Here is a 12,469-nt window from a genome sequence, read left to right as displayed (position 1 = left end):
AAGCTGACAGAGGGTATGGCCTGACTTGGAGCTGTGCAAAGCTTTAAAGTATTATCTGAGATACAACTGTGATTCCACCACTTTTATAGCTATGCAGAGTGAAGTCTTGGTGGGAAACTAGTCAGATGTTCCCTCTATGAGGCAAAAGGAAGGGCAGAATCTTGATTCTCTCTCCCTAAAGTGCTGTTCTGCACAGTCTGCAGAAACAAAACATTATTTATGTCACTAGCAATGCTATATTTTATTCTGAATTCTTGAAGGAAACAGACTCTAGAGTAATGAAGGGAAAATAAAAATAATAATTTCTTTGGAGGAGAGAGATGCCTCAAAATTGAAAAAAAAAGTATTGGACATATTGCTCTTATAGGAACCATTTATCTTGCATCTGCTCCCTTAACTTTCTCTTGAGCTTCAATTATGTATGAACACAAAATGTACATGAAGGGTAAATATCCACATGAGTCCAATAGTCCAAGAGTCATATTTTACTTCTCTTTAATTTCATTTTTCATCTCATCATGCAGTTCTACTTACCTTATGGGCCTGACATCAAAAACTGATCTGGTGAAGGGACAGGTCTTTCTGCAACTAGCACAATAATTCTTATTGTCTCAAAACATATCCTAAATAGATCCAAAAGATTTCAGACATAGAAGAGTGGTCTTAGTATTAAAAGAATTTGGTTCATTACAGCTAGAAAATATTTTTTCCCCATCAGATTCTACTTAGTTGGCTGTAAGATACTCATTGAATTATTTCACATAACAGTATCACAAAAACACGGTAGGTATGAAAACAGTAAACAAATGGCACTGATTTTTGTCTCATTTACTTTAGTTTCATACCATTTCGGTTTTACTTTACCAGTTTTTTTATCTAATAAAAATCTATAGGTTTCTACTACAACCAATAGCTCCAGAGTGATTTCATCAATAGAGTCTTAGGTCTATTGGTTTAGTGAAATTACTGCTATTTGTGCCATAGTGAATAGGCAAACAATCAGGTTCCATATTTTATATTCTATTATATTTATCCTTATAAAAAAATATTACTAAGTAGATATATTAAAAATGTTTCAGAGAAATAGGAATGAACAAGTGCAGAACATTCAAGGATTTCCTAAGCAGAAAGATAAATATATTTTATTATGTACAATAATTAGCACTAAAAACATTCTCAGCACTTCCAGGGTACTGCTCACACAGCAGCTTGGTAATAGCTATTTTTTTCCAATTTTTTTCCAATGCCCCAGACAGTTTGGGTCATATTTTGTTGCATAAAGATGAAAAAATTAATTTAGATTAAATGTGTCAACAGAGGGTAGTTCCATCAGCGAAGTGCAGTTGTCTCATCCAAGCCTCTACAAGATTTCCAGCAGAGAAATGCCCATTTGCTCATTTCCCTACTCCACTCTATGGAGCTCTGTAGGGTAGAGATAATTTTCTCGTGCCTCGGTATTGCTTTGATTCTGAAAGGCACAGGCATGGATTAAGGAAACACCCCAGCTGAGCAGCTGTTATTTGTGAATCTATCCTCAGGCTAATCATATAGCTAAAGCTCTAATAAAGCAGTGAAACTGGAGCCTCAGTGCTGGCAGGGCATTTTTTGGCATGAATTGCAACTCGTCTTAACCAGAAAGGTAAAACGGTAAAAAAACTGAGAGGGTATTTATTTTAAAGCTGTAAGACATTGTTGTTAACGAACCAGATAGTGAACCTCTTACTCACACTTTGATCAAAAAAGAAAAGGCAGAGCAACTCCTAAAAATTTCAGGTACTTTGGTGAGCATCCAGGAGAGATATTTTTCTGCTAAGGTTTGAAGTAAATACAGCAAGTCATTTCTGAAACAGCAGCTATAGTCTGAAAAGCATGTGTTCAGAAATAGTCTTTATTTGAAAGGTCTGCTCCCCATGTTCATGGACCAAACAACTTTAATGTGGAATTTCTGAACCTACCAGTTAAGGGGAAATAGCCAAAATAAACCTTCAAAGAAACAACCCCTATTAATTTTTAAAGTGACTATATTTGATCTTATATCATCAGGAGTTCAAAATTCCCAACATCACCTTTCCAAGCTTTTTGATCTTCACATTAAAAAGCTGAAAATTTATCTTGCCTTCCCCCAGTACCTTTCTACCAATTATAACTCAGGAGGCAGTAACAAATATTTGAATTTGTGGACAAAACCTGACAAGCCCCAATGAGCCAATATGAAGCATTTACAAGTGTTCATGATAAAAAAAAAAAAAAAAAAAAAAAAAAAAAAAAAAAAAAAAAAAAAACCACAAACAAAGCCATAGATTTCTACTTTGATCTCTTTCCTAGGTGAAAAAAAAACCAAAAACAAACAAAACAAACAAACAAAAAAACCTTATATATTTTAGAAATTACCTAAACAGGCACTGCCATAACCTGTTTATTCAGTGGCTGCAGAGTTCTGCCAGCAGGTAGAAGGCTGGGGCTCAGTTCCCACTATCCTCCCAGAGATCAGAACTTAAAGGTAGTTACTTACTCTATTGCACAGGGGAATAGTCTGCTGGGAAATACTTTGTGTCTTGCTTTTTTTTTTTTTCCCTGTAGATCTTGTTCTACTCTATATAGAATATTGAAATATTCATTAGGCCAGAGAGAACAACTCTATATCATGATGTTTAGGCCCTGCAGTGGAGAGACAGGACATCACTCTCATGAATATTTCAATATTATAAACAAAGTAGAACATACACTATCAGAGGTATTGAAAAAGCATTTCCTCTGTCTCCATCCTGCACTGGGGGATACCAAACAGTCTGGTACTTGGGGGCTGTTCCTGAGAAGCCAAGGTGGGCTCAGATCTCATCTGGCAGATGAGGAAACTAAAGCCTTCTTTTTAGCATTTTGAATGAGTCCCTGCCAGATGAACTATTGAAAGACAGGAGACAGGTGGCTTTTTAATCAACTAATCCATCTTCATGTATCTCTTTTTCTTTTCTGCCTCTCACCTTCAACAAAGACAAGCTCATCCTTACTTTTGGAGCAGCTCTAAGCCCACTGAAATGCCACTTTTGGGAAAAACACTTAACAAATAAAGCTTACTCAAATGTGAGCATATTTGATTATATTTCTGTTTTTCACAGTTTTAGGTTCATCTCTAGGATTATACAAACCATATCTAGGCTTCTTTCTACATCTCCTCATACTTAGACAATTCTGATTTGTCTCTGATTTGGTGGAAAAGTAGATGGATCAGTTGGGGGGGGAAAGGGTGCATAGGAATCTAAATACATCTCACTGTAATTAAAAAAAGATCTATTAGAATTGACACTTGTGAAAAATATTGATCTGATTTCTATGTTACAGATTTACAGCTGAAAATTGAAAGTTACTAGAAGCTGTGCTAGACTGGAATTTGTCCATGATTATTAAAGTCATAGGATTGGTAGCTGAAATTAAATTCAAGTGAAGTTCATAAAAAAGCCCTAACCACAACTAAATTTCTGTCTAAGAAAAAAAACAACAAAAACCAAAACATGGGGAAAAAAAGACAGCATGCTCCATTGAGCAATGCCTCCTGATTTATGTGTCAGTCCACTCTGGAGGCACAGTATGGTATTTCTTCACACACTATATGGAATGCAGTTCTCCTTTCCTACTGAAAAGCTGGGCTGAGGGAGAAGAATTTAGGCCAACCATTTAATTTTATTGTGAATTTTGCTCTTATGACTATACATTATAACATGGGGGCATGGATAAAGTCAGGGAAGAACTGGAACAGATGAGCCTTTGGAGGTTCAAAGCTTTAACTTCTCAGGCTCTGAATGATAGGCATGCTTAGATCAGAACAAAATTTCTTTTGTCATCTCCTGAGCTGGGAATATCCCTTTAGTTGCCTGAGAAGAATAATGTTTGGAAAATCTCTGTGTGATATTACATTGCTTATATTATTTATTTTGCCTGAATTTATTCTGTAGCAAGCACTCTGGAAGTAATGCAAGTAAAATAACTCAGCAAGGAATGACATAAATGCAGTGAACTGTCATTGCATATAGCTTCAAGAAACACTTTCCACATACATCCACCTAGTTTTCTTTAGTGCAATTGTCACAGGAGAGATTGCTAAGGATCCTACATGATGGAAATTTCAAACACATCTTCCTACTGCAGTTTATTCACCAAAAAAAAAAATCCCTAGGCTCCTGAATTCCCAGGGAATCACTGATGTTCTGGGAGACAGGCTGTCACATAGAGGCAATGAACTTGTGTGTGTGTTTTTGCTCCTCACAGACACACACAGTGATTCAGGCTACACCTGCTACAAGTGATGTGGTGCAACAGGAGCACCAGATTATCCTGCTGTAAATTGCAGCCATCACAAAGCCATTTGTGCTAAGGACAGCAGCTATACCACGAGACTCATGGGGTTTTACTTCAGGACAGCTCTAATCTTATGTCAGGACAGAACTCTTTTCGACTGCTGGAGCACATTGGTGCTCAGTTGCCTGAGGCACATTTGGCTGGATCTGGCTCATGCATTCAGAGACAAACAGTGCAAACCAAAACTGGAGAGCGGGACAATCAGGAGAATAAAAAGCACAGAGCTTGAAGCTAAAATCATGCCTGTTCCTAACTTCAAACCCATCATTTCTACACTGCAGTCTCAGAAAAACACATGCTCCATAGAAACCTTCAAGCCTCTTTCTCACAAGAGCAGATAAAAACAAAGACTTTTCCAAACCACCCAAGCCAGGACCACAAAGGGCATTAGAGCCTGGGTGCAGCTCCCATGGCAGCTACAAGCCAGCCTGGACGCCTCTGTGATGGCAGTGGTACAGGCTCTACCAAAACAGATCCCACTCTGGAGTCACTGCATCACTTTGAAGAAGCAATTCAGATAATCTGCTAAGACTACACAGGTACATGGAACTGGTGGCTCAACCATCCCAACTGGCCAGAGATGTCAAGATGAACCTCAAATCAAACTTATGTGTATTGAAGGAGAAGATATTAATATTTAAGCATGTTACAATGACCTGAGAGATGTCCAATGGCAGACAGGTGGTGAGAGTAGACGTAAAATTGTGATGATCTTTACTTATTTGGTGATTGTCCTGAAGGACTCAGTTCATTTACTGGCAAACATCTCATTCCTTTCAATGCCTAAATTGAGGGATATGAAACATTCACAGGGTTAGGACAATACCCAGAAAATCTCATTTTATGTGGCTAGCAAAACCTTAGGAAAATTCAAATGGCTTTGGTAAACCAAAATATCTCACCAGCTTCACTAGAGGTGTTAACACATCTGTTTTTATACCCATACACAAAGATAAAACTCCACAATGCTCAAATTTTCCATGTCAGGACAAAAATACATCCACTTTTCTCTCTGCAGTTGTACCTCAGCATGGGAAATGCACTCTTCCACTACTCAGGTGTTATCAGAGCCAGATCTCATAATTGTTTGATTCAACATTTAAACTCAGTTTTTAATGATATGTCCAAAGGCTACAAAGGAAGAACTTTATTTGAAACTCACAGTTATAAAAGCAAATTGTCCTAAAAATGCACCTAAGCCTTTTGGAGATGGGGCCTACATCTTGGCAGGCTCCACAGGATTGCAGCACATTACAATAGTTCCTCAACATAAATAAAAATAATCTAGATGATTTTTTGGTGTCTGCACGTCTCACACAGCATGGATCAGACCCAACTGGCCTCCTGATGACAGTGTCATGTAAATATTAAATATTAATAGTACTGTTACTGTTAATTTGGCAAAATGTGATACTGTGTAAAGCAAACTTTGTCTCTTTTGGCTGTGCTGCAACAAGGAAAACACATGTTCTCAACATTTCTAGCTGGACAGCTTTCTTTTACAAATGTTTGCTTTTCTTAAATTAACATACATGAGTGGGTTGGGGAAGGGGGGGATGGTGGTGGGGGGGTTGTTTTTACCTGAAGTCTTTCAACCCCCTTTTTGTGAGTCACATTTACACCTACTGGAAATCTGGGCTTAGGTGACACTTGTCTCTAATTCAGAAACAGTCTCTTATTCATCAGATAAAAACCAGGAAAAGCTGTCTAAAGCCATTCCTGTCTTTGACTTTTGCAGGTTTTTGTGCAGTTCCTGTCATAAATGTAGGTCAGAGACTGAAGGTAGTGGCTGGAGCAATTAAGTGCTCTATTTGACACAATTGAGGATCAAATAAAATACTTGAGAGTTTAACCATTATATACACACATTTATTCTTATGCTTTCTATGTTCTGTCAATATGAAATATTTACTTTCCTGCAATCTGGAGACACAATATCATCAGTGATAAATAATCCTCATGAATATGGCTATCAGAATATTTGCCAGCATCCTCTCTTCTTTAGCATTAAAAAATATTTCTACCTTACCCCTTCATCAATGTACTTGAATCTTGAAAGGTGAAGTAAAGATCTGAAGAAGTCTAAAGGAGGTATCCATAGCACTCTCTAAGGACATGTGGTAGAGTATGAATTGCACTCAGATAGTTCTGCTACTAAGAGCTTGCAAACAGCTCTAAGTAGCAGAGCTATGGAAGCCTAAATGTTATTAGTTCAACATAGCACAGAAACATGAGGTTTTATTGGCCATTTCATTTTGAGTGGGGAGAAAAATAGAAATAAACAGGAAAATGCAGGGAGAACTGAGACCTCTAGAGAGAAAATACGATGGCACTATGAGGAAGCACAAGCATGAAGAGAGCAAAAGCTGGTAATGAGTCTGTTCAGAGCTGGCTGTCGAGTACTGGCAAGAAGATTGTGGAAAAGTCCTTCACTGTCTCACTGGGGGAAAGGGAAGAAGCAACCGTGTTTGTGGAGATAGGTGGGGGATTTATCAGCTGAGACAATGCTCTGGCACTTTGTAAACGTGATGAGACAGATGCAACTGCCCAAACTGGGTGCCCCATGAGACATCCAGGAAGAGCAACTGGAGGGCAAGCAGTCATCCAAGGGCAACTTAAGTAGCCCCAGACACTTTCCTGACAGTGGGATAGCCAGTCTTATGTGCCTGCATGTGAGGTAGATGGAAAAAGAGATGGTTGTAGAGGCTGATGTGTCCAGTGTTATTTTAGGTTCTGTGAAGTATCTGCCTTTTAGTACCCTAGAGGTTTTTCCAACCTAAATTGTTATGATTTTATGACTGTCTGGTCTCTGTTTGATGCTCTCAGTGATACTGTGATATGATATGCTTTAGTGGGCATGGTGGTATTCAACCAAAGGTTGGACTTGATGATCTTGGAGGTCTTTTCCAGTCTTAGTGATTCCACGATTCCATACTGGCCAAACCACAGCAGATGTGCCAGGTATCAAAGGGGGTCTCAAACAGCCCTGAACTTGTTTTAAACAGCAGGGTTCCCCTTCTTTTTCTCTACAGGCAATCTGAATTGCAAAGGGAGCTTCTCAGCCATTCTGTTTCAAAGTGGGGACTGAAAATTGGCCAGTTAAGTTCTTCTTTCAGGTCTCTCACTGCACCTTCATTGACTACAATGTTATCTTAGACATCTCACGCATATGTAGATTCCTCCAGGTAATGTACCTTTAAGTCTTCAACTCCGGAGATTAAGTCATCCTAAGGAAACAGAAGTTTGGAGAAATTAATCTAAATCGGGGGCAGTTCTTGGAATATTTGAGTGCTGCTGATGTGCAGAAGGGAGAGGGCCAGACAGCAGCGGTCACGACGTCAGCAATGATAGGTTACAGCTAAAGCCATTTGAGAAACACAGCACAGCCTGGGTCAATTGGATTGCCTGGTGCGGGCTCACGCTCCTGGAAAAGCAGGCTGCCAGCCATGCTCCCAGCCCGCCCACCAGGGCTGCAGGATCAACAACTGATTCATTTCCATGCAAACAGCACAGTCAGCTGCAGAGCTCATCCCACCAACAATAAACATCAGCACAAGGCTCTGAAAATGGAACTATGTGTCTTTGAGACACAAAAAGCCATGCAACTGTGCTAAAACCATCAGATGAATGCAAAGCCTCGGTAAGAAATTCATACAAAAAGCATTGCCAGGGGTTTATAGGACGCAGCACGAGGCAGGACAATGCAGACCCTGATCTGGTAAAGCAGAGACAGTGAATGTCCTCAGGCTGAGACTGCAGCCACAGCAGGTCAGCTCTCTAATGGACAGGGGCACAAGACAAGGAACTGAGGCTATAAATAAGCTTCTCTTCAGCCAATGAGCCATGAGAAATGCACCGTGTAGTCACTGAGGAAGGAAGTTACAAGGCTGCAAAAAAAATGGATTGTTACATCTCTGGAAACTAGTACAGACTGCCTCTAACAGCAGTGAAAGCCTGGCAGATGCTTGGGTATCTGCACTGACCCAAAACCACAGAACAGAATCACAACAAAAAAAAAGTGTCACTACTGATTACCAGTGAGTGAAGCCAGAGCACTTGGGCTGTTCAAGGCAAAACTGTCTGCTGATGATTGCATCAAGACGAGTCTTAGGGGAAGTGCTGTAGATAATGAATTTCTCTGGGCTGGTGTTTTAGTCTCAGCGAGCCACAGGAAAGGTCTGGTGAATGTTGAATCACTAATGGAAGCCCTACCAGCAGCATTTACACATGTTTTTCAGAGTGCAGTCAAGAGTTTGCTGGATTAGAGGAAAGTCTCTGAGCAGGCTTTAACGTAGCTATAATCTAATGGGAAAAAATGTACAAAGAGTTGGCATTTGGGATTTACATGGCTGGACAAATCACAGGGAGTAAATCCTCCTGAATGCCCAGCAATACATAGAAAGAGCAAAACATGCAAAAAAATATCCCATCTTTCAGATTCCAACCAGGTTCTTGGAAAAGATCAAAACAAATTTAAGAGGGGAATTGCATCATGAGAGAGAACTTTTCCAGCTTCTAGTAGGTGGATAATTTGGAAGCCATTCAGGCAAAACTCCAGTGGGGAAACAGAAAACACATTTTGCAAGATATGACATAACCAGGTCCCGCACTCAGACAATCGAGCACATGACACAGTAGCAGAGTTTAAGTGACTCAGCACTCCAGGAGAATTTTAATACAAAACCTCTTCCCCTGGGTACACACAAAGCAATAGAAAAACCAGATCAGCACTAAATAGCGTGAGCTAAACATTTATCTGGACAAAAGAACAATCTGCAGGCAAATCTGGCAGGCTTATATGAAATAGCAACTGGCTTGGGACAGCAGATGAAATGAAACCAGTAGCAATGGAAGAGTAATGGCAGGGAGCTGGAGCTGTTGTAGAACTGAGGTGAAGGCCAGGAAAGCACTGCAAGGCACCCAGAAATCAGCTGAGTCAGAGGAGATGGGAGGCATGAGAGGAGAAGGCCCAAAAAGGGGATGAACGAAACTGCCTGGTACAGCACAGACACAAATCCTGCACGGGCTGGAGGCACATGCTGCTAGTGGCAGCCTTCTTCTTCAGAGACCTGTACATGAGAAGGGCTACATGACTTAGAAGGTCACTGCAAATTGGCTACAAAAGGAATAACCATATATTTCAAATTTCAAGTTAGAAAATGCTTTAAAAATTAAAAAAAAAAAAAATGGAGTAGATAGTGCAATATCTGTCATAAAGCCAAAAGGAGAAGCACAGGTCACAAGAGCATGTGTTTTGAAAGGGTCACTAAAGGAGGCAGGCTGGGTGCATGTGACTGGGGAGCTGAGCCAGAGACAGGAAGACAAAACCCTTTTTGGACATCTGAGAAGGTCAAACAGAAACATAAACCTGAAGCTCAGATCTCTTTTTCCTTTTTTTCCTTCCCATACTCCATCCTAGGTCTTGCATATTGTGCTGCCGCTCTGAGTGCACCCAGAAATTCTGTGGGTCAGGACACCAGGGAGACATCACATATTGTGCTGGGAATGCTGCAGTCTCTCTTCTGCTACTAAAAGCCTCAGCAATACATTCCTTTTTGCATTTCTTCTGCTTCACACTGTGCAGGGACACATCAGCACAGTTCTTCTTAATCTCCTTTTGCTCAAATATTCCCCCCTTGCTCAGGCACATTTAACTGCTTATTAGGCCACCACTACCTTAAGGTCAATCATGATTATGTCGTTCAAAATTTCCGAGTGCTTCTTTCCTATTCACTACTCACATCATACAACAGACTAATTAACCCACCAGGTTCTCATTAAGTGGTATTCCTTTACTCTCCTCCAGGACCACCAGCTGTGCTGTAGATTTCCTCTGAGTTTAGGAAAATAACAAGATTCATTATTAGAAATGGATTTTTTTTTTTCCTTCAGTGTGTCAAGGCCCATGGTCAGGTTTAAAATAGCAGCCCCCAGACTCTGGGGCTCTGGTCAGGATTTAGATAGACTCCTGCAGGGGATGGGGTTGATGTTTCAGCAATTCTTTGGAGAGTGAAGGAAGGATCCCATCATGAGGAGACCTGGATTTCTACCCATATGCCCAGGCTGGAGAAAAAAAGCAATTTATTCTTTCACAGACCATGATACATTAGATACTGCTGCTTAGGGTCACAGCAGGTCTGCAGCTGATGTGCTCTCCAGCTCTTGGGCAACTCTTCTGCCACTTCAGAGCTCATGTTCACCAACTCACTTGTTTTCCAGAGGAAAAACTAGAATACTGACACCAAAACAGAGAAGGCTGTTGAGCCCAAACCAGCCCCAATTTACCCATCCTTTAGGTGATTAACAGCTTCAGACACTACCCAGTGTAGAGTCTGAATTCCTACATCTGGTTTGGGCACCCATTCCTCACACACCAGCTGCCTGGTGAAGGAGCATCTCTCACCTCTGTCAGAATCCTGCCCAGACTGTGAACTCACACCCAAACTTCAGGCCTGGCAGCACAAAACACAAGGACACCAAAGTCCTCTGGTCTGGCAGACCAAAATTTTTGATCCTCATACTTATTTTGGTGATGGAACAAATTAGACACCAGTGTGTGGGCAGATGCCTCAAGTCTGAACAGGCTTTAAAAAGAGGAAAAAACCCACCCCTAAAATCCTTAAAAATACCTTACTCAAAGAATAATGGCCCATTTTATTGTCTCTCAGTAACTTCCAAGTCAGTGTGGACAGGGTCTCTGATATTGTTTGCAACCAGCTGGAGAGAGGTTTCCTAATTTTTCCATCAATGCCTGTAATCTGAGGGATGTTAAGATTGTAAAGGAATGCTTATTCATCATTTAAAATACCATTGATGGGCATGTGTAAAATTGAAAGTTTATTTTGAATCATTTATAAAAATTAAAATTTATGTTAATTTGTATTAAGTGTAATAAAATTTCTATCATTAATAAAAATTTCTATTTGCCTGTTGTAAGTAAAAGAAAGATTTTTTTTAACTAAATTGGGCATAGAAATAGATATCCCATTTCATGAGACTCATTAACAAGTTCTTATTTTGAAATTAAAGAAAAAAGCAAGACTTTTTCATTAAATTTTTCATTTTCATTAAAACACAGGTAAAAATATTTTTTATGTCTTCCCTAATCTCAGCTACTTTGAAGTATTTATTTAAAATGTAATATTAATCATCTGTTTATGAAAATATATTACTTTAAAAATAAGTTGTTTTGACTAAAATAATTCTCAGCATATTTTAATTCAGGCTGTATTTAGTCTGATTTTTTTTAAATGTTACATGTGTAAATTAGCTATTACCTTTTTTTATTAGAAGAGGAGGGGGGTGTTTTTGCAGTTAGGCCATAGAAAATAAAGGCATACTGGAAGATCACAAGGCCACTTTTATCTCAAATAAAAGGTTTTCCTTCCATAGCAAATTTTAATTTTTAAAATTTCTAATTTCTTAATTAAACTGTGCAAAAGGGAAATACAAGGGATAAAATATTCATAAGAAAGAAAATCAATATATAGCTAAAAGGCTCTATATTGCATGAAGTACATTAGAGTATATTGATTCTATGAAGTTGTCTTTCAACTGCTAATTACACATTCATTACAGGATTATAAATCTTAATAAAGTGATTGAGTACTAGAAGGAAGAAGCCTTTTCAAGCCCATGATTTGCAAGACCAGACTGTGGTTTCCAGTCTCACATCTGGACAGGTCTGCTGTGAGAACAGGACTTCAGGCTGTGGAAGATCTTCCTGTGAAGTCAGGAGCAGCCTGGTGGGACTTCGCCCTGCCTGGGATTTTCCCCCTGGAGATGCAGAGATGGAGCTGGGGCTGTTTGGAGCAGGGCCAAGGTGCAGAGTGAGACAGCTCGACAGGAACCCACGGACCTGACGCAGTATGTGCAAGAGGAAGCAGCTTCCTGAATACTCAACATATGACTAAAAAAGCTTTTTTAACAGGCACTTCAGGTTGCTTGGGAATATTTCCTGTTGTTCCAAAATGCCTAGACAATCAGAACTCAGTTGTCTGGAAACCATATTGTGTCATGTAAACTGTCAATTTTCAGAGGTACAAATGCACAAATCCTAAGTGTACCTCCACAGTCAAATTCTGTTTTTAATCTAGACTTCCCAAAAATCACAGCA

Source organism: Sturnus vulgaris, chromosome 1, assembly GCF_052056855.1.
Source record: "Sturnus vulgaris isolate bStuVul1 chromosome 1, bStuVul1.hap1, whole genome shotgun sequence".
Lineage (NCBI taxonomy): Eukaryota > Metazoa > Chordata > Aves > Passeriformes > Sturnidae > Sturnus > Sturnus vulgaris.
Note: the sequence above shows the minus strand (reverse complement) of the source record.